Source organism: Gracilinanus agilis, chromosome 4 (assembly GCF_016433145.1).
Source record: "Gracilinanus agilis isolate LMUSP501 chromosome 4, AgileGrace, whole genome shotgun sequence".
NCBI lineage: Eukaryota > Metazoa > Chordata > Mammalia > Didelphimorphia > Didelphidae > Gracilinanus > Gracilinanus agilis.
The window spans coordinates 53,651,916-53,674,990 of record NC_058133.1 but is presented as its reverse complement, the minus strand read 5'-3'; the positions used below and the strand labels follow the sequence as shown (position 1 = coordinate 53,674,990).

Below are 23,075 nucleotides of genomic sequence, written 5' to 3'. Positions count from 1 at the left end.
TGGAGACCCAGGATCCAGCCTGAACTGAACCAGAAGGCTTCTCGAACTTGACTGACTGGACAGCAGAGCTGCTGAAAACGGCTGCGAATGCTGGTCAGCAAAACGACTTTCCCTGACCGGGAATCGAACCCGGGCCGCGGCGGTGAGAGCGCCGAATCCTAACCACTAGACCACCAGGGAAGATACTGGACACTTCTCATCTTCCTCATTCAACACAACACTGACCTGCAACCTCATTTATTCAGCTTTTCCTGGTTTCATTGAACCCATGTTCGGACCCTTCTGAAATAATTACTTGATGACTAAAACTATTAAGTTTTTCTAAGGCCCTACTAAATCATATTAAGTCTCATTACTAGCTCGTTTAAGAGGCATCGAAATGGTTTGGAACCTGGAAAACATATCTATTGGAAGCAACATCTTTGGAAATGTCTTAGAAACTAGGACCCTAGAAGCAAGTATCATTAACTAAAAACAATAGCCCGATTAAGGATACTGAGGTGCTGATTCAGAGTGCATTTCTCTCAATTTAAGTAGATCAAACCCAACAATTTGTGGCCAATGGTTAAGGACAGATGTCTTTGACCCAAAATTTCCACCATTTCCCAGAAGTAGACAGCTCCTCCTGTTATGGGTGGTATGATGCTTCTGGATTGGGCCTGATAAGAGAGATGGCCCAAGGTCCTCAGATGCTATAAGGGACCTAAACTGAGTAAGGATGGGAAGCCCAAGTGAACACTAAGGTTGAGGTAGTGAACACCAGGTCCCACAAATATTTGCAGCTCAGTTGAGCACCAGTTCCCACCTACAGTGCCCAGGACTAAGTGACTAAGTGAGAAGCTGTGAACTAAATCACACAGTTTCTCTGGTTACTTGTCTTGGGGTTGAGTTAATGAATAGATGCTAATGATGAGGATAGATGTTGATAATAATTGGACAATATGATGACTTCGACTTAGCTAAAGTATTCTCTTTCCCCTTTAGATGCAAGAATATTAGACTGATCTTTAGGATAATAATAGCCTTCGCCTAAATAAGTTTTAAGAATATAATTATAATAAACTCAGGGGAAGGATCAAGGTTGAGGAAGAAGGTGTTGGGAATCTATGCTAAACTATAGATGATTAAGTTGGACAATCAATTGATAATCTGGTTGCATCTGTTGGCTGGAGAGGTACCTTTTCCTCTTTGGCCCCGGTCAAGCCAGGCCCCTTGGCCCTGACCAGGCTGTGTGGGTTTGATGATGTTCTTCTTGATAATGAGATAGTTGGTATACATCTTTCAGCTCTATTCAGTCTTTGATGACGTGGTAATCAATGAAAACAGGATACAGGTAACTTGAGCAGATTGATTGGCCTACCACCACCCAGGGTCCCCTTCTCATAACTGAGAGAACATTTGATTCAGCTCCTGCCTTTTTATAGTGCTGGCAGCAATTGCCTTTTGCCCCTTGACTCATGGCATCTGGGTAAGTTCCAAATTCTAAACTGTTGGTTGTCACTCATCCTGTTCTCCATTTTCTTATCAGAAATTGATATTACACTCCCAAGACTCCTGACTTGGATGCATGTTGAGGAGAAAGCAAGATTTCTTCTTTTTCTTCTTTTTACCTTGCATTTTTTGGTGCCTTTCTAGAGAGTCTTCTTTGTACAATCTTTTTCTCTTAATGTATCTCTTATCCCCGAGTCACTTGTGCCTAATTAAAAATTGTAACCCTCAAAGGTTTTAGGAGGAGGCCAAGGAATGGATCAAACAAATCAGTGAGATCAAAACTATCATTTTATCCTACATTTCCCACTAGTGGCTCTAAAGAACTATATTTTAGTCTTATATAATACTTCCAGGGAATTTTATCAAGTGGAGGATTATGGAAAAGTTATCATAGTTATGGAAATAATTTTCATTATTTTACATTTTATAAGATGGAAAAATGTGCACATCTTCTTCCCTTGAGGGGGCAGAGTATCATGTTCTGGAATATGTTTCTGAAATAAAATGCATCCACTCATTCCTGATATTCACCTGATATTAAAATGACCTTCCATATGATTATGTAAACTGTTCTCTGAAATTTTTTTTACTATGTTACTTTCCCAATTACATGTAATAACAATTTTTTGGCATACATATTCTGAATTATAAGATCCAAATTGTCTCCCTCCTTCTTTTCTCAATTGTAAGCAATTTGATTTCCGTTATATATGTGTTATCATGTAAAATATACTTTCAAATTGATCATTGTTATAAGCAAATACTCATATTAAACCAAAACCCCAAAATAAAAATGCAAATAAACTAAAGTGAAAAATAGTATGCTTTGATCTAAATTCTGACTCCAACAATTCTTTCTTTGGAGGTGGATAGCATTTTTTTGTCATAAGTTCTTCAGAATTGTCCTTTATTATTATATTATTGCTGAGAATAGTTAATTCTTTTATCATACAATATTACCATTATTGTATACAATGTCCTCCTAGTTTTGCTTATCAGTTCATGTAAGTCCTTCTATCTTTATTTTTCTGAAATTATTCTGATCATCATTTCTTATAGCACAATATATTTCCATCACCATCATGTCCACAATTTGTTTATCCATTCCCAAATTGATTGACATTCCTTCCATTTCCAATTCTTTGCCACCACAAAAAGAGTATAAACATACTGTTATAAAAATTCTTGTATAAGTAGGTCCTTCCCCCATCCCCTTTTTAAAATCTCTTTGAGATACAGACCTATTAGTAGTATTATAGGATCAAGGGGTGGAACAGTTTTTATAGCCTCTCCAAATTTCCAGGCATAGTCCCAAATTGCCCTTCAGAATGGGTGGATCAACTCACAACACCACCAACAATTCATTAGTGTCTCAATTTTGCCACATCTTCAACATTTATCATTTTCCTTTACTGTCATATTGGTCAATCTGATAGGTGTGAGATAATACTTTAGAGTTGTTTTGATTTGCATTTCTCTAATCAAGAGTGATTCAGAACATTTTTATATGATTATTGATAGCTTTGATTTCTTCATCTGAAAATTACTTGTTCATATCCTTTAACCATTTGTCAATTGGAGAATGACTTATATTCTTATAAATTTGATTTAGTTCTCTATGTAGTTGAGAAATGAAATCTTCATCAAAGAAATTTGCTGCAAAAATTTCCCCTCATTTTGTAGTTTCCTTTCTAATCTTGGTTACATTGGCTTTGTTTGTACAAAAACTTAAATTTAATATAATCAAAATTATTCATTTCATGTTTCATCATGTTTTATATTTCTTGTTTGGTCATAAATTCTTCCCTTTTCCATAAACCTGACAGGTGAACTATTCTATGCTCCTCTAATTTGCTTACAGTTATCATCCTTTCTATCTAAATCATATACCTATTTTGACCTTATCTTGGTATTGTGGAAAAGATAATGGAGACACCAGGGATGTTTCAATAAATCTAAATGATTGTGGGTACACACACTGGGTTGTAAGAGAGACTGGACCAGGATAGTGAGACCAGAGTTCACTGGAGTAACACAGGAATGGCAGTTGGTCTTAATGTCACTCAGCTCTCCCTAGGCCAGAGGCTTTGAATCCAACAGGCAAGGTAAAAGGTTTTAACAGGGCTTAATTATATCTAACTAAAATAAAGGTGGGAAAGGGATTTCTATACTCAAAACCTAAAGGGTAAAACCACAGGGGCAAAGGGAGGACTTCTCTACACTAATCTTAGTGACCTAAGCAGACAGGGCCAAGGGAGCATTGCAGGAGTCACAGAGAGGGCTGCATCAAACCTGGTTCCAGCCAGATTTGATCAGCACAGCTAAAGGGCTGAGGGTGGCTTTGGGGTTTCTCACAGTAATCCAACAGGTGATCTCAGGATGTCAAAAGCCAAAGTGGTCCAGGGTATCTAAGAAGAGAGGGTGTGCTTGAGATGCTGTCCACCAGATCCCAAACTTCTCCTCTTCCCTTGGTGCTTCTCTGTAGGTCTTATCCTCTTGCTGCAAAGCCACCACCACTCAGGATCCCAGGGTAATCAGGATGCAGGGTGTCCTTTGCTCTGAGATCTCCCAGGGCTAACAACAGTTTGCCAACCCCTAATGGAGTCTCTCTTAGGGCACACACACTTCCTGCCCCTTCATTCCATCCTGGAATGCTCCAGCCTCCCTGCTAGGTTCACCCTAATACTTAATTACTAACTAATCTTCCTCACAACAGTATAAGGTGTGCAATATTGGTCTATGTAAAAAACAATTCTTGCTAATGCTTCAGAATACTGCCAAATATCAGTGTATTAAAGTAATATTTTAAAGATATATTTATTTATTTTTAAATATTTTCCCAAGGTGATGTGCTTCATTTTCTCCTCCCTTCTTCCCTCCCCTCCCCATGGAGCTGACAAGCAATTCCACTGGATTATACATGTGTTATCACTGGATACTTATAAACAAATTATTCATTTTTATAACAGAGTAATATTTTAAAACCAAAACCCCAAATCATATATCCATATAAACAAGTGATAAATAATATGATGTTATTCTTCTGTGTTTCTACTCCCACAGTTCTTTTTCTCTATGCAGATATCATTCTTTCTCATAAGTCCCTGGGGATTGTTAAAGGAATATTTTACCTTGTGTTTTCACAAGTGAGTATCTTCTACCTGACTAGCCAAATAAAGACTTTTTGGTATTATCTGACTCATGCTTACTTTCTGATCCTCATGGTCCTACTGAAATTGGTAAGCAATGACTCACCCAAGAGTCAACTTCAAATTTAGTTCCCTTTCCAGGATTCTTGTATCTTCCTTCCTTCCACATACCCTGAGATGTAGGGACACTAACCCCCTCGCTGTTTCTCTGAGTAAGATATTCCATCTTATACCCGTAGAACCACCTGTCTTTATTTCTTTTGTACATAATTTTCATGTCTTCCCCATTAGACGATTGCCTATTTGGGATCAGGGATTGTCTTTTGCCGTTATTTGTAGATTCTGCACTTAGCACAGTGCCTAGCACATAGTAAGCACTTAATAAATCTTTTCTGATTGACAGACTGATTACAGTCAAAAGAATGGATTTATCAAGCTTCTCTACATATATCTGTGGGGTATGTAAAGAGAGATTTGCATATACATTCTAGGGGAAAATAAAGGATTTGTGTTTTGTTTGTTTTACTCTAAGTGCATTGAAAACGAAAAAGGATTAGGATCCAGGCAGGAAAAGTGAGAGATAACCTGGATGCAGCTATGCTCTGTGGAAATCTTATTGGAATGTCAGAGGATGGTCAGGCTTAAATTGTACTTAACTTGTATCTCCATCTTTGAAGGGAATGTCCTGATGGATGAAATTCCAGACCCCTTGATTTCGTGAATATGCATTCTTTTCCATCCTTGGCCAGGTCTTGAATGAAAATTCATTGAGGGATACAGCAGGGGCTCTTTCCGGTTTGTTTTCCCACGTTGCAGTCCCCTAAGAGACATTGTACAGAGTAGGCATTTCATTGTTGCTCAGTTGAAGTGAAGTATTGGACTTCGGATGCAGTGTGCATCTGGAAAAGGGGAAAGATCTAGAGAATGAAAGAAGACAGATTTAGATCCGTGTTCAGAGACCATCCCCCCACCCATCAGTAATATGGCAGGGGGCAGACTAAGGGCAACAGTCATTTGTGGCTTTGTGTGAGAAAACGTTGCGTTGGCCGGGAATCGAACCCGGGTCAACTGCTTGGAAGGCAGCTATGTTCACCACTATACCACCAACGCAGACATCTCTTAGACTTACTGGCTAGCTCCATCCACCAGTTGTCTAGGCCACTGCAGAGATCTTCTTGGCCTCTCTGCAGCTTCTCTCCTTGTTCTCAGCTTTCAGCCTGGACTGCCAGAAACGTAGCCTGTTGCTCTCCAAGTCCAGCCACTTCTCTCAAGGATCTCCCAGCTCCTCAGCATTCCCGAAGAGTTTCTGGCTTGTGAAGTAGGTCAAAGTCGGTGCCAAGGTTGGTGATGCGGCTGTACCATTGACGCATCATGCCAGCAGGCCAGCTTGAGCCTGCCAGCTTTGAGGGTTGGTTCATGAACCAAAAACCCGCCGGAGGCCCAGAGCACACACGATTCTCCTGAGTTCCGGACCAAAGCCCACAACCACGCCTGAACCAGCCTGTGCCCTGTGTGGGTTGGGTTGCCTTAGCTCTTGCCTCCCGCGCGTCTTGCTGCTGTCCTCTATGTCCCTGCCAACGCTCTCATGGCTTTCCCCTTACTCCTGCCACGGAGTTTTCTTCCCACTTTCTGGCAGGATTGACTGTATTGTTGAATGTTAGCCGGTGAATAAGACAGAGTTTCTGGGTACGCTGCATACCACCTCGAGATAGTGCGTGGTCCGAGCCTGGGCAGTAGGGTGGGCACTTTGGAGCAAAGGGCTGGGCTGCCCCGACCTGAATCGGGCGCTTGGAGAATTAGAGTCTTGGCAGCCCCAGGTTCCTCTCCAGCGGGAACAAGCCTGGCCTTGGGACGTCTGGCACAGTGTCCTGGCCCTTTCGTGGGCTTCCTTCTCCGTGGGAGCCAAGAGACCCGGCAAGAAAAGTACCCGGTGTCCGGGGCTACTATGAGTACGAGCGTCTAGTACTTAGGGGTGGCCAGACCACCAGCAAAGCAGCCTTCAGAAAATCTCAGTTAGGCTCTTGTCCTCCTAGTGCTACAAAGGCGTCTTTTGCACTTGGAGAAGCTGAGCTGGGGCTGCGTGCAAAATAACTGATCCTCCCCGTCGGGGAATCGAACCCCGGCCTCCCGCGTGACAGGCGGGGATACTGACCACTATACTAACGAGGAAGGTATCAGATGTCTTCTGGATCTCTGTATCCCAGGGACATACATACATGTATACATGTACAGGTATATATATGTATGTCCACATGCATATACGTATGTGCTGCACCCCTCTCCCAGTGTCTCCTTTGGGGCATCTTAGGTCTCACAGCTTCTGAGCTTCACAAACCTAGAAGGCCCTTTTCTCCTTCCCTGTTTCAGTTGCCTCCCTCAAATCTCTTTCACTCTCTTTACTCAGCCCAGGAGCCATTTCAGGAGCCCTAGTCTTTAGCTTCTTATCCCCCTGTTTCCTTTGACCCTTCCTCCCCAAACAGCTTCAGACACCAGTTTTAGACTATTTTCTGGACTTTTCCAGAGGAAGAAGTGTAGGAGAGTAGGAGGAGAACTAGTAGTGGAAAGACAATTGAAGGGAAGGATTGGGGAGGAAGTTCAAAGCAGAAGGAAAATTTTCTAGGTTAGAATCCTAAGGTAGTGGAAATTTAAAAATTAAATTAAAAACTTTGATTCTGGCTCACCAGAAGTCTCCATGTGTTCAGAGAAATCAGAGAGAACCATCTTTGTCTTGCATGGGTGGTTCAGTGGTAGAATTCTCGCCTGCCACGCGGGAGGCCCGGGTTCGATTCCCGGCCCATGCAAATTCGGGTTTTTAGCATAACTCCCCTCCAGAGTCACTATGACTGTTACTTGGGCTCCTTTGCGGGCTTGCGGTAACATCAGGAGAACTTTGCTTTGAGATTTGGAAAAGCCTTCTCTGAGCAGTATAGGATAGTTCCTTCCAGGGGCTTTTCTAACTTCCTCTGACTCGGATCCTACCTTTTTTGGTCCCCGGCCCCCACCTCCGTTTTCCAGATTCCAGAAAAGAAAATCCAGATTCCAGATTCCACCTTCCATTTCCCATCGAAGGAGAATAATACTGATGCTTGGGGGAGGGCACCACTTTACTCTTTTTTTTGCTAGGGAAAGTCTTCACAGGTAACTGTAGGGCCTCCTCTCCCGCCAGGTAGGGGAGGGATTTGAGATCTGTTAGTTACTTTCAACCAGGTTTACCTAACCAGTAAAGAATGGATCCACATGTGGATAGTGAGGTGCTGGTTGGTAGAGAAGTTATGTTTCTTTCCTGTTGTCAGGACTATGTGGGATGTTCAAGAAAGACTAGTATCTCTGGGATCCCTTTTGTTCAGGGCTATTCTCCTACAACCCAGCTCGCACTGGTGGCTCCAAGAAGCTATCCTGTGCATAGAGCCCAGCCAAATGTTTATAGGGTCTATTTATACCCCTGCTGTGGTAGAGACTTTTGACTGATCTGATGGGTCATAGTCTAAATAGTGATCTCATTTTAGTCCTCTTCAAGTAGAAGGACAATAGCCATTGATTCTAGGATAAAATACTGAATCCTCAGTCTAGTATTGGAATTCATTTCTGGGTAGATTCTCATCTCCCTTCTAGAATATTTGAATTCTTATTTTTTACCCATCTCATATCCTCTATTGGGTAAGAGAGGGACCTGCCTGTTTAGGGTCAGTCAGGGGTGGGTCTGCCAGTGGAGAATTTTAGGAGGCCAATCACTCTACTGGGTACCGGCCAAAAAGCCTTTGTTTAAATATGCCTTTTCGGAAGGTGGAGGTTGGAAGAATAGGGGTAAGTGGTGAAGTGGTGTGTAAATATATGTGGAGTATCCTGGTAGGATAATGGAACCCCAGGGTCTCCGGAGTGACAGTGGGTGAGAAGGGAAGAAGTCGCAGAAAATATCCAACATTTCACTCTATTGCAAATAGTAATAATATGGAAATCAATTTTAAACAATGATACATTTAAAACCCAGTGGAATTGCTGGTGGGATTTGGAAGTGGGAGGGAGGAGAGGAGGGAAAGAACACGAATCATGTAACCATGGAAAAATATTCTAAAGAAATAAAAAAGAAATAAACAAAAAAGAAAATATTTATCATTCTATTAACAAGGAACGGGTTGAAAGCTTTTCGAGCTTCACAAACCTGGAAGGTCCTTTTCTCCTTGCTTACTTCTGCTGTCTGACTCGATCTCCTCTTACTCTATCCCCAGCCATCCTTTGTTGTTCTGTAGGCCTCTAGTTTCCATATGATTGTTTTCAAAGTGAGAAGAATATGTGAGAGAAGTAGGAGGTGAAGGGGAAGGAGGAAGCCAGGATTGGGAAGGGTCAGAGCAAAAGTTAGCAGAGGTTGGAGGAAAAGGAGACAGAGGAGAAAGAGAAAGAGGAAAGGAGGTCGGTGGTGGTGGGAGTAAAGATGAATGAGGAAGACTGGGGCTCTAAGAAATCAGTTTCTGGAGGTTAATGTGGGAGTTAGACTAAGGAGAGATAGCAGAGCACATGGATTCTCCTGAACCAGCTCATCTTCTCCACTCTTTCTTGAGGCCTGATTTTCCACTAACGCCCCAGTGCTTTTCCATTTTGTGTCCTGCTTAGACTTTTTTCCTTACTCACAGTCTTACATAATTCTTGTTCGCTATGTCTCAGTCTCTGGATTTTTCTTTTTCCGCGGCACCCCTCCCCCATCTCCGCTCAACTCCTTGCATTTTCGACTGGGTTTGAAATATTCTCTGTCCATAAAGACCTCCAAAGGCTTAAGTCTTGTGTCACAGCCCCCAGAAGTCCACAAAGCACTAATACACTCATTTCCTGGTGGATCCTCGGTTTATCTTGTCTCTTGCCTCCGCAGAGATCCCCTTAATTTCAACCCTTTCCCTGAGGAAGTTATTTTCCCAGAAGGTGGCTGGACACCCGTTTTTTCTTTCTCTGAATAGGGTGACTTGCACACTTCTCCCCTCTTTCTTACCTCCTGGTGCCTCAGTGTCAGTCCCCCTCATAGATTAGACCAAAGTTAATCCTATCCTTTTTGCCTTTCGCCCACGCAGTAGCCCCAGAAGAGAGAAACCAAGTTTTGGGAAGGACTAATCAATCAGGATTTATTTTTGCCCTTGGGAACTAGGGAGGTGTTTGTGGAAAGGGAGGAATAGAGAAAGGGAGAGTAAAGGGGGATGATGGTCGTTTATATCTATAAAAGAACCTTCCCTGACCGGGAATCGAACCCGGGCCGCGGCGGTGAAAGCGCCGAATCCTAGCCACTAGACCACCAGGGACTCTCTTTTTCTCCTGCTTCCTATCTACACTGTCACCTGCAAATTATTGGATAACTTTCTTTTCCTCCCTGGCTCTACTAGTTACAAGGCCTCCCTGCCAAAACCAACACCATATCCATTCACTTTCCCTCTCAGATCCGCTGGTACTTCCTCCAACTCCCAGCTGCCACTTTCTCTTACGCTAGTAGGCTGTTCCCCTAAATGCTTCGATGGCCTTACCTGGACAGAGCTAAGCACCTACACAATAGTTCCGACCAGATCTTCTTACCCTTCAGTCTAGATGGCAGTGAATAAAAAAAGTGCTGGGCCAGGAGTCAGAAAGAACTGAGTTCAAATTTGACCTTAGACAACGTTGTGACCCTGGGCAAGTTCTCAACCTCTCTCTGTGTCAGTTTCCTCATTCATAAAACGGGCATAATAGCAATACCTATTTCTCTCACTTTGTAGATGATTATGATGCCAATGATTTCTTGGGTGGAATTTTTCTTGATTTCACACCTTACTAGTCTAGCTACCTTTTTGTGCATTGGGGTAATTTTTCTCTCTCTTTGATCTCTTTGGCATATAGAGCTGGGAGTGAAAGATTGGATAACATTGTGACCTTATCTGTGTGATTTCAGATATCAAGATAAAAGTAGAAAATGCCAGTCAGCTCAAAATGCTCTTATTAATTGAATATTAATTGCAATTAATTGCATCAATTGCTACTTAGTTGGTTAGGTAAACCAGGCATCTGTATTCTTTATGGCCACAAATTTTGTGCAATTTTCTAATCCTATACATAAGTATTAGCTTTATAATTTAATCCTAAAGAACCAGTTTCTAGTCAAATTATTGTAAGTACATCAAGAACCCTTTGCTGAAGGACTGGATTCAATGGATTGTGTTTGTTTTGTATATAGACTGTATTGATTCACTCTCTGAGAGGGTGGAAAAACTCAGAGGAATTCAAGAAGATGGACTGGAAAGTGGGAGAGGGTTAATAAGACACCGGTTTGAATTGTACAAAGAATAGACTTGAATATGTTTTCTCTGTGAAATACTTACTGAGCTAAGAATCCTGTGTCTTTCTAACCTTCATTTGCACTTTGCTTTTTAAATACTGCCTTTTCAGAGAAGGATGAGTTATCCTGTTGGCAAATCCTGTAGAGTTTTTCATTTAGTAGCTCCCTAATTTCCTCATCATTTTTATCAGATCATTCCTCCTGTTGGCAAGCATTCTGGATCAGATCAAAAAATGTTAGTGCTGTACAAGAAATCCCTGAAGGGAGAGAAAACTTATTTTTTTAATGATGATAGTAACTACCTAAAGCACTTCTATGAGCTATTTGTGGGCCAAGGACTTATAGTGTACCCTATATTAAGGGAAGAAAAGAAATGGGTTGCAGACAGGCAAAAGAGGATTTTGCAAAGAGAAGTGTGAATGCTGTGGAATTGCAAGAGACTGTGTTCTGGAACATGAGGAATGGATAAAATTGAGCACCAGGTGTTACTAGGTCTCTCTCTCTCTCTTGGACTTCTTGTTGCTGAGAGGGCTTTGGGCTGGGAACTTCCTCTAACTGAGGAGGTTTCAGTTACCTATCTCCTGAAGCCAATTACCTTGATCCCTGCTGTTCCTGACTAAAAAATTCTCATTGACTTTATATCATCAATGTTCCTGCAATCTGAAAGTACCTGTCAACTGCCAGTGGTGGGAAGGCCTGAAGCCATCTTAGACCCAACCTGGGTAGGGTTGAACCCTCTCATAAAGGGTTCACCCTAAAACTTTGACAAAATATACATCTTACCAAACATTATCTGGGAGGATTAATATAGAGTCAGGTAGTTAGAGAGCTGGGAATTTTAGACAGCAAGAATAGGGAATTAAGGAACTTGAAGACCTGGAAGAGAACTTATTGTGGTTAAAATAAACCCTTGATCTGTTTTTTTTTTTTTTTTTTTTTTTTTTTTTACATCTGTCTGGGAGTCTGAGAAGTGCACTGGGCCCTGTGAGGAGGCCTGCAAGGCCCTTCACTGTGGGTTACCAAGAAACCAACAAAACCTAGGTAGCTCACTATTAACAACATCATCAATCAAGATTATCCACCTATTTCAACCCCAAAATTATTTCATGGAGCTAGAAAAAAATAACAAAACTCTTCTGGAAGAACAAAAAAACCAAGAATTTAAAGGGAATTAATGAAAAAAGTATCAAGGAAAGTGTAGCAACCATTGACAATCTGATGCTAGTTAAGAAATGGAACAGTGGATCAATGGAATAGATTAGGTATTTGATGAAGCCAGAGTATGATGAATATGCCAGAGTAAATGACCATAGAAATCTAAAGTCAAAATGGATACATGTTTTAAAAATAAAGGGTGATACCATAAACAATTTAGGGAAACATAGAATAGTTTACTTGTTAGGTCAGTGGATAATGGAATAATTTATGTCCAAATAAGACATAGAGAACATTGCAAGATGTAAAATAGATTAATTTAACTACCTTAAATTAAAAATGTTTGTACAGACAAAACCAATGCAACCAAAATCAGAAAAGAAAACTGGGAAAAAAATTTTAGTGTCTTCTAACAGAGTATCATTTCTCAAATATATAGAGAATTGATTTATATTTATAAGAATATAAAGCATTCCCTACTTGACATATGATCAAAGGATATGAACAGACAGTTTTCAGATAAGGAAATTAAAACTATCTCTAGTCATGTGAAAAAATGCACCATGATTTGGGGAATAACTGAATAGGTTGTAGTATATGATTGTGTCATATGATGAAATACTATTGTGTCATAAGAAATGACAAACACAATAATCACAACCTATAAAGATTTCTATTAAGTGATGCAAAGTGAAGTGAGCAGAAACAAGAGAATGTTGCACACAGTCACAATGCTGTACAATGATCAACTGTGAATGACTGACAAATCAACAAGTTAGGATCCAGGACAACTCCAAGGGCTCCATGATGAAAAAATCTATCCACCACCATAAAAAGAACTGTTGCAGTCCAAATGTAGATCGAAGCATGTCATTCTTCACTTTATTTTCTCTATGATTTTTTTTCTTTAGTGTAAGCATGATGATTAATGGAAATATGTATTTTAAGATAATTGTAATGCAGAGATGCAATCAAGGCATTTACCCTTGCAAAACTTAACTGTAGGACTTCTGGCAGTTGACCAGCCTTAGAACTCTGACAAAATTCAGTTGGTCCCAGAAGCTTGAGGAGAGTGGAGGGGCGAACTGGGCTCTGACTTCGAGCTGAAACCTTGCCTTGAACCTGTGCTTTTGTCTTTGGATTTTTGGAGCTTAGCTAACTTCTCTGGACTTTCCCTGACCTTCCCTATTCCCCTATTACCTTCCTGATTTTCCTGTGGGCTTTGGGAGAAGGGTGGTTTTTGGGTTGTAGCAATTAGACTTTGAGGATTTAGTTCCCCATAGACAAGTAGGGCTTACCCTTGAAACAAACTTAATACTCCCTAACCTTAGGGCAGCCAAACTTCCCTGGCTGAGAGAGAGCAGGTTCTCGGTCAGTCCAAGCCATTCCTGTGACCCTCCCCCACCTGGAGCTTCTCCCTAGCGGCTGTTAGGGAACCCTGAACTCCTCCCTCCTTGATAATCAACCCTGAAACTTTAATAAATCCCATTGTTACCTATTCAAACCCTTTGCTAAATCGTTGGCTTCAGGATAAGTGAGTGTTGAAAGGGGGGGAAGGAATTATTCTCTTTACTTTCCTGAGAGAAGCTGGAGGCGTCCATCTTGGGAGGAAGTAGTTGTCTCTATACTTCCTCCTGGAAACCCTTCAGTTTCATTGACAGGGAGGAGCCTCGGGACTCCTTCTTTGTCGGCTCGAGAAACTGACTAGAAAGCCCTCTAGTCAGATTCAGTTTCATTGACAGGAAGGAGCCTCAGGACTCCTTCTTGGTGGACTTGAGAAACTGACTAGAAAGCCCTCTAGTCAGATTCAAACCACTTTTGACTGACCCTGACCTTTGTGTCCGAGAAATACCATTTTCCCTAGAAGAGTCCAGCCTTCCTTCCCCAGCAAACTCTGTCTCTAGTCTGAAGGTCTCCCTGTTGCAGCTGCCTCCCCTAATTACCTCATCATCTCCCTTACCATTCATTATACTGCCTTGTCTTCTATTTCCCTAAACTCAGACATTCCCTTACATCTCTCCTTACCACCTGTTGTGTGGAGCATGGAATCCCTGCAAAGGTACAGGGATAGCCTCACCCAGAATTCCAGGGGACCCCCCTGGAGAACTTTGGGTGAGGGGGCAGTTGAGAAGGGTTTGAGACAGTCATTTGGTGGAGGTGGAAGTGAGCAGACACCCTGCTTACCTCTCCATACTTGGGGGTTCACTTGAGAGGCCATAGTGGCATAGCCAGTGTGGTTACTACATAAGGATTAGCCTGTATAATAGAGTTAGTTTATATCAACGATTAGAGAGTAAAGATATTCATTAATAGCAAGAGTGCCAGTTTTAGTTAAGTGCCTTCATCCCCTCCTGTGAGGAGGGGGAAGGACAGCATCAATCTAACAGTTCAGGGTCTCCTCTCATTATCCTAAAACCTTCATTAACTTCTCTAGTTTTCCTTGTTATTACTGAATATAACCTTTATCTTCAAATCTGTGCCTGGTAATTATTTGGGGGGAAATACTCACAACTCAGTCTGGACATCAAGTTTGAATCCTGTCTGCTGCCAGTTTAAGAAGATCTCTGTCCTTTCAACAGTTAGATAGCTAGCTTCTATATACTCCTCTAACTGACCTGAGAGGTATATAAATTAAAGAAAAGGAACATCATTGGGGTTTCAGCCATAACTGAAACTTACCAGGATCTGATCTTGCCTCCATACCCAACTGAAACAGCAACTGTTAGAGGGGGAGGGGTTTAAGAGCCAGGAGTGTTTAGCCCCCTCCTTTCCTCACTGAAGCCTGTAAATCTCTGGCTCTTGACTTGAAGCTCTAATATTGGCCCTGACACATTATCTGCTTCTCCAAATTATCTGCTATCATCATAACACCACCTCAATCCACTATTGCACCCTCCTTTCACACCAAAGGACCAAAACCCCCAATATTTACCCTTTCTTTATTACCCCTTTATTACATAATACTTGTACTACTTATATCATATTACTTGCCTTCTTGGGAAGCGGGGAGAAATGGGAGGGAGGGAGAGAATATGGATTGCAAAATATTAGAAAATGATGTTTAAAAATTGTTTTGACATGTAATCTGGAAAAAGATAAATGAAAATAAAACAAAACAAGCAAACAAAGACCTTTGGTACATCTCAAATACTTAGCCCTGGCAGAGTCACACTATTCAGCAATAAGGACTTGATCCTACAGAGACAGGTTGAACATTTCCATGATGTCCTCAACAGATCATCATCAATCAATGCTGAGGCCATTGATTATACCTCACATAAAGTCAATTCCTCTTTGGTCAAAGTTCCAACTGAAGAAGTGGTTTTGAATGCCTAAGCTCCTCTTCTGTGGCAAAACACTTGGTGCTGATTCTATTTCAGCAAAAATTTAAAAGGAAGGAGAAATCTTTCAGGTTATATGGCAAAAATAGGTTATTTCTCAGGAGATCAAGAATGCCTCCATTGTCCACCTCTATAAAGGAAAAGGAAATATGCTGTTCTGTGACAGTTGTGGGTTGGGGATGTCTCTTTCTTAGTCATTGCTGGCAAAATTCTTGCCTGAGTCCTCCTTAATTAGTTGATACTTCCCCTGAGAGATAGTGAAGCTTTAAAAAGGACCCAGGTGTTTGATTGATTGATGGTGTTTGTTGCCTAACAACTCCAAGAGAAATGCCAGGAACAGAACAGAGACCTATACAAAAAATTCATTACTAGAATTCAGTCATTTTAGGAGGGTTCATCTTCCCACCATAAGGGACTGTCTTTAGGATATATTTGAATGAATTTTGTCAAGGGATTCATTTTATCAGAGAGCTTGAATGCCACTGCAAAATTAAAGCAACTTTTTCAGAAAGAATTATAAAAGCTACTGTGTGGATGTGGCTCTGGTGAAAATTGTTAATCCCAGTCAGCTACACCTAAATACAATGGAATACTGTTTGAGGCTTGGAGAGAAGGTCTATGTTTTCCAAAATAGACTAAGGAATAATGATAAGAGAGTATGTTCTCAAAATCTGTATTAAAGCATTTGACCTTAGAAAAGCTCTTCTATATATTGATGTCAGGGTTCTGACACTGAGAGAAAAAGGGAGGGAGAGAGAGAAATATAAAAGTAGGGCCAGATGGTGACTATGCATAAACTCCATTTATTATGACAGAGGCAAGCTTTTATAGAGAGAATCCTATTAGGCAATTATATCCATATGTCAAGATATATGTATACTGGGAGACATCTGCCTTCAAGATGACATAAAGATTTTTTGTTTATGGAGGCACAAGAGGTCTAAAACTTTCCCAGAGACAGAACAGAAACATCTCTAGAGGCTTACAAAAACACTCCAAAAGGAGCCTTGAATATGTCCCAGATAAGATATTTGCAGCTTACGTTAAACAGAGGCATCTTCTGTGAGAATTATTTGTGGCTTCTTTCTCTCTGGGCCAGACTCCAACATTTATTCATGGCTCTTTTCTCACTGGGTCAGATCCTAACATCTCTTTGATCCTATCATCTATAACAGTGGTTCCCAAACTTTTTTGGCCTACTGCCCCCTTTCCAGAAAAAATATTATTTAGCCCCCTGGAAATTAATTTTTAAAAAATTTTAATAGCAATTAATAGGAAAGATAAATGCACCTGTGGCCATCACTGCTTTCCTGGATTGCTGCAGCACCCACCAGGAAGTGGTAGTGCCCACTTTGGGAATCACTGATCTATAAGAACACAAGGTATGAAGGTCAGCAGATGAGTCAAAGGGAAAAGTTGTTGGCAAATCAACATCTGAGCTGGGCATTAGTTTCACTATAGGAAAACCAGTCCTTCTAGGTGTTATTTCTCTGCATCAATGAACTTTTACTCAACATAAATTTTAGTTTTGATTCCATATAGGCAAAACCCTTCGAAAGGATATCTTAGGTACCATATGATGTAATATTTCTTTTCCTATAATAGACTGTTCAAATTTTACTTCTAGAGTTCCTTAGAGGAAGATTTTGATAAAAATGTAATTGAATTTCTCATCTTTTTCAATATCATGACCAAATACTGTAGTTCCTTTTTTTAGGCACAGAAAACTGCAGATATCCTGAATTTACCACTTTCTAATGTTGCATTAGCATTGTACCCTGGAGTGGGAAATGGTTGAGAATATTGATGAATTGATCCTTTCTGCACTGTAGCAGATATTGAAAAATTCAGATGTCTTCTTGGAAGATTTGCCACATGAGCTGAACCTTAGCTTTGGTCATGTTTCTTATGTCTATATCTTCTCTGTCTGAATGATGTGGGATTTGCTAATAGATGTTGTCAAGGCAAAATATTCCCCTGAATGAGTTCATACCTGTTTTGATGAAAAAAAAATTGTATATATGAATGTGAATGAATGAATGAAAATTGTGAATTGTGAACATTTCCCTCCAATTTGACCAATATATATTTTAATTCCATATGGTTAACAAATCTTTAGTTCCATTTCCAAAGAAAGGTCATTAAGAGTATAAGTTGTTAGGTACACTTTGCTAAATTGTGTTGAATTCTGAGACTTCTCAAAAATAACTCAGAAAAGCAGTAATGTCTCTGGGCCTCATTTTCCTCATCTATAAAATTAGTAATTTGAATCTGATCTCTAAGGTCCCTTTTTGTTCTAAATCAATGATCTTCTGGCCTAAAGTTATTGAAATAAGGGCATAAAATAGATCTCTTAGGGAAAAAAATCAGCAAGGCTAGCCAAAGAATTGATATCTAAGGACATCAGATGATATGACATGAGTAGGGAAGAAGAATGGGAATTGGGCATAGTCAGCAGAATGGAAACAATTAGACAGAACATGAGACTATCACTTCATATTCTAGATAAGGTGAGGGAAGGATCTTTTAATGAATCCTTTTGGAAAAGGCTGGTTACACACTTTATTTAGGTGAGCAGCTTGGACAAGCTGGGTCATGAGTCTTCATTCGATATAAGAAGTGGTTATGTGTTTGGGAATATTCCATTTGAAGAGAATATAAATGTTCATAGGTTTAAAAGGAGGGTGGAAGGCAGAGCCAAGATAGCAGAGTGATAGAAAACATTGTGGTAGGCTCCTTTCCACAAACTCCTCCACATAGATAGAGAAAATGTACCAGACAATTCTGATGGGGAAATCCAGAAAAGGTCACAATGATTAATTTGTCTAGCTTTGCATGGCATAAGGAGATAGGGAGGTCTGTGAGGCCTGGAGAAAGGGTTGGGCCAAAAACACTCTGGAAGAATCACTCCACTGCCCAGGGAGAGGTCTAACTAAGCATCAGCAGAAAATGAGGTCCTAGAATCTTATCTGGGCATCCCTAGATCCATACTGGGGTACTAAGACAGCTGAGACAGGGATAGGTGCTAACAAGTAGCTTTGTAGCCTACTACTTAGTCCTTAGTCAAAGATCCAGTGTAGAGTGAGAAAGGAACTGCAAACAGCTTTGGTGTTCCCTAGTAGGGAAGTCCTGGGCAATGTACTGAGAAAAAGAATTTCAGAAGCCGGTTGCAGCTGCAATGGTGGTATGTGGCCCAGGCACAAAATTGGGTCTCATTTTCAATATCTAGCCCAATCTGCAAAGGAATAATCAAGGCAGGAATCCCAGATCAAAGGGAATCCTACAATTTTGTTAATTTGAAACAATAATTTTTCTGGTTGGCTAATAGGCTGAAGTCTAGCAGCAGTTTACTCTTGCCCAGATCAAAATTCAAATGGTAAAGTTCAGACCAGTAGGACAGCATTCAGACTTTGCCCTGGACTAGACCACTTTGGGAACACTGAAAGCCTGTAGGCTCGCAGTCTATTCCTAAGATCCTGGAATAACATGATACCTAATATCTTAAGAAGACAGCAAAAAGTCCAGGCCAGACTTTCCTTCCACGAGTATGGCAGAGGCCAACTCTATTGGCAAGTCTGGAAGACAGAAAATAGGTTGGAAGAATGGCCAAACCAAAGTTAGGATAGAATGTTATCAGAGAAGGAAAGGATAAAGAATAGGGCCAGAACTCCCAAATAGATCATCAAATACTTCCTACTATACCCTTCTGATGCCATTGAGAAGAATATTCCTGGAAATAGATTCTAGAGAAGTATTAAGAATTAAGAAATGGTTTGGAAGAAAACTAACATTTCTTGGAAAGGACCATTACAAATTAATGTTATTGAAACAGAAAAATGGATGAAGAGAGAGTAAACAAACAAAAGAGAGAAAGAATAACACTAAAAACAATGCAAGGTATTTGGGATTCTTGAATCAAAGGAGATAAGATTTCAACTTGCATGATAAAAATAACAAATATCAGAAATTAAGAGTTATCTTATGAGAGGAGGTCAATTTACTTAATGTTTGTGTGTCTGAAGTTATGTAAATCATTAATGGGAGAAAAAAACAAATTTAACAGTTATAATCTTAAATGTAAATGAATGAGATTCCCTCATGAAAATAAATTAAATAAAGCAATAAATAAGAAAACAAAACCTCACAATTTACTGAATACAAGTATTGTATTTAACATATGGATTTTCACACAAAGTGAAAATGAGGGGATAGAAAAAAATTCTATAATGTTTCAGGCACATATTAAAAAAAGCAGGAGTTACAAACTGATCTTAGATAAGGCAACAATAATATTTTTTAAAATGACAAACAAGCAACTACATTATGCTACTTTAATGAAAAAAAGAACACTCAATGTATATGCATTGAATGGCATAGTAAATAATTTATTAAAAAAAAAGATAGGTAAATTTCAATGAGATTAATCAAGCCACAATAGTAGTAGAAGACTATAAATGTTCTTCTTTGAGTGCTGGATACATTTAATGGAAAGATAAATTAGAAGGAATTTACATAGCTCAACAAATTGCTTGGCAAACTTGATTTGATTTAGTTATCAATGAATGGAACTTTTAAAGAAGATACTTTATCAGCATCTAATAGCACCTTTGTAAAAATTGATCACTTCATGTGGAACAAAGAAAATGACCATATGTTTAAGAAATCAGAGCTAATGAATGCATCCTTTAGAGACTACAATGGAAGGAAAGAAAGAAATAAAAAGCATTTATTAACATATGCCAGCTGCTGTGCTCAGGGCTTGAGGAATCAAACGAAAACAATCCCTGTGTTCAAGGTAGATGGAAGGGGGAGGAGGGCAAAGTATGATTTAGGTAATGGCATGGATTTCAAATAGTAGCTGGGAGTTGATGCAAAGACTTGGATGTTAGCAATGTTTAGCTGATCTGTAAGATTCCAGGATATTTTTAGGGTTGGAGTTCAAAGTTCTTATGGGAAGGGGATGAAGAAGATCAGTATGATGGCTGGAGTACAAGCAGCATGGTTTGGAAATTGTGACTAGGAAGTAATGTGGAGATCTACTATACAGTGGAATTATTAATAAGTAAATCACATATAAGCATTATTATTAATAAATAAAGCAAATAACTCAAATAGTGACAAAGTAATGGTGTAGAAAGCCAATTGGAGAAATAGGGTCAGGATAGGGTCTGTTATCTGGATTCCCTACATGATCAATCCAGGCTGAGGCAGTCTTTGTGTTTGGTCCTGGTCACCTGAGCCCAGAAAAGCTCTGGCACCAGCAGGTTGGTTAATCCAAAAACAACTTGACCCCTCCCAAGAGGCTTTTGGGAGTCATTTAGAGAAATAGAGTCTGTAATAGATATTTTATCTGGATCCCATTACAAAATCATCAGCAAGTAAAACTGTGTGTATGATTTTTTCTGCACTGCATGTCAGGTAGCAGACAGAATGGGCCATCTAAGGTAAAAATCTGAGGCTCCTCTTTTGACTCATTTTTAGATCCCTACCTTTTCTCAATATTCTTATTGGAAAGCTTTGAGTCCTTAGCAGACCAGCAGCTACTGAGTTAACCATTTTTCTCCTTTATAATTAAAAAGCCTGAACTCTAAAAAATATATTACTTAGATAGTCAAGGCCGGACACAGACAAAGTTAGATAAGAACTTATCTGCCCAGGTGCAGTACTGGACAGAAGGCAATTAGTAAAAATCTCTATGAAATATATTTCTGCTCCTAGAATTAACTTCTTACTAATTGATGGTTGGAATTTGGCCCTTGACCCTGTACCTATCTCTCTACTTTTTAGACTTTAATGGGTTTTGTATGATTTGTAACCCCTTCACAGCTGGGACTCTTTCTTTGTGTTCTTTGTTTGAAACCAGTATAAAATAAACTCAAAACGCCATGAAGTTGGAACAGATGTGAGCTAAACATTTAGTCTGACTGTTCTCATTCAATCCGATGCCATTAAACACCACTCAGGACCCCCAAAAATATAGAGCTGGCTCTCTATATAATGGTATGCTGAAAAATGAATGTGTCAAAGAATAAATCATAGAAACAATAACTAACATACCAAAATGGAATAGGCTGCTTTGGTAAATACTGGGTTCCCCTCCTTCTGTTCTTAAAGCAAAGGCTGATAACCTCTTGTCAAATATATTATAGGCAGGATTCTTTTCAGGTATAGATGAGTTTCTGAAGTCTCTCCAAATCTGAGACTGTGACAAGAATAATTGCCAAATGATGATCTAGAAAATTTAGATCAGTTGCCTTGCAAGCAGGTGCTAAGTCACTAAAAACCTTGTGAGTTGAATTTCTTTCAAGGTCAGGAATCAAGGAAGTTATTATTTGATCAGGAGTGTATTAGGGGTATTGGGAGACACTGTCAGACGATGACCAACTGATTAATTTGGGCCAGTACCAGGGTTTTCACACTGTGGGTTGAAGGGTCCAGGAGGTAGCCCTGACCAGGCTAGAGCCTGATCTGGGTCCAACACACAGATCACTCAGTTACAGAGCTGGGTAAATTTAATGGAAGGTGTAGTTTATTTTCACAGAGATGTTTGGAGGAAAAGGGAATCCCTGTCACTAGTTCACTAGCTAATCATCCCAGATCTAAATCTTCTCATGAAGGGCCTTGAGAAATTTTGATGGTCTACATTTATCACCCTCACCTCTCTAACCTGTAACCCAGACCCTGTTTTAGCTACCCTACACTATCCGAACCTCTCTTGATTGTTAATAGAGGTGATGATCTGTGACAGATCAGATAAGGACCCAAGGGTAGGTCCCAGGTCCAACTGGATCCAGCCCTCTGCTTACTGACAATGCAGAGAGCTGGGTACTGGCTCAGGCTAGCCACAGGTTCACAGGATCTTCTTCCAAGGAAACACAGCAACAAGGACCAACAAGGACAGGATCAGAAACCACAGGACTTGCCAGCCACTCCCTTCAGTTCACTTCTAGAGAGAGAGAGAGCTAACAGCTCCTGAATTCCAGTTTAACTCTTCCTTCCAGCATTCCAGAATCTTTTCATCTCAGGTCTCAATCATCTGTCCTCTGCAAACGTTCCTCAATCTAAGCCTTGATAGTGTGATTATTACACAGATAACAAATGCTTTAGGAATACAGAGGAGAGAATACAGAGGAATAAGATGGGATAGTAAGGGATGTCCCTGAGATCTTTGGGATTACTCATTGATGTTCCTTAAAATTTTGGTATGATTTTGAAGTTAAATGAAAATAATATTAATTGCTAGCATGCATTATAGTGCTTTAATATTTGCAAAGTGCTTTTGCATTTTGATCTGTACAACAACCTTGTGATGAGGAAACGCAGAAGGAGAAAGGTTAAGTAGTTTATCCAGGGTTACTTGCACAGAGTCTGAGTTGGGATTTGAACTCATAACTTTTAGATTATGGTTCACTAATCACCAAGCCACCTGCTAAGAAGTTAGAAATATTCCCTCACCATTATTTAGGGCCCAGCAGTATGGCATTTTAGATCTAGTTGTATAAAATCTAGTTACATACCATAAATATTTAGGTTCTGAAAAATTCAAAAAACAATGTGATGAAAGCATTGGTTAACAATGATACCTTTAGATGTTATACCTGGTAGAGTTAGCTTTAGCTTTTTTTTTTTTTTTTTAATCATTAACTTATAGAA

General features: G+C 40.0%; 5 non-coding genes across 5 annotated transcripts; 1 reads left to right on the top strand and 4 right to left on the bottom strand.

Moving 5' to 3' along the window:
• Window positions 1-108: 108 nt before the first annotated feature.
• Window positions 109-180, bottom strand: TRNAE-CUC. The gene has a single exon. It is a non-coding gene; the product is annotated as a tRNA-Glu (tRNA).
• A 5,498-nt stretch (window positions 181-5,678) lies between these two features.
• On the bottom strand, window positions 5,679-5,750 carry TRNAG-UCC. Its single transcript has one exon. It is a non-coding gene; the product is annotated as a tRNA-Gly (tRNA).
• A 987-nt stretch (window positions 5,751-6,737) lies between these two features.
• Window positions 6,738-6,809, bottom strand: TRNAD-GUC. The gene has a single exon. It is a non-coding gene; the product is annotated as a tRNA-Asp (tRNA).
• A 561-nt stretch (window positions 6,810-7,370) lies between these two features.
• Window positions 7,371-7,441, top strand: TRNAG-GCC. Its single transcript has one exon. It is a non-coding gene; the product is annotated as a tRNA-Gly (tRNA).
• Window positions 7,442-9,850: 2,409 nt separating this feature from the next.
• Window positions 9,851-9,922, bottom strand: TRNAE-UUC. The gene has a single exon. It is a non-coding gene; the product is annotated as a tRNA-Glu (tRNA).
• Between the last annotated feature and the right edge of the window lie 13,153 nt (window positions 9,923-23,075).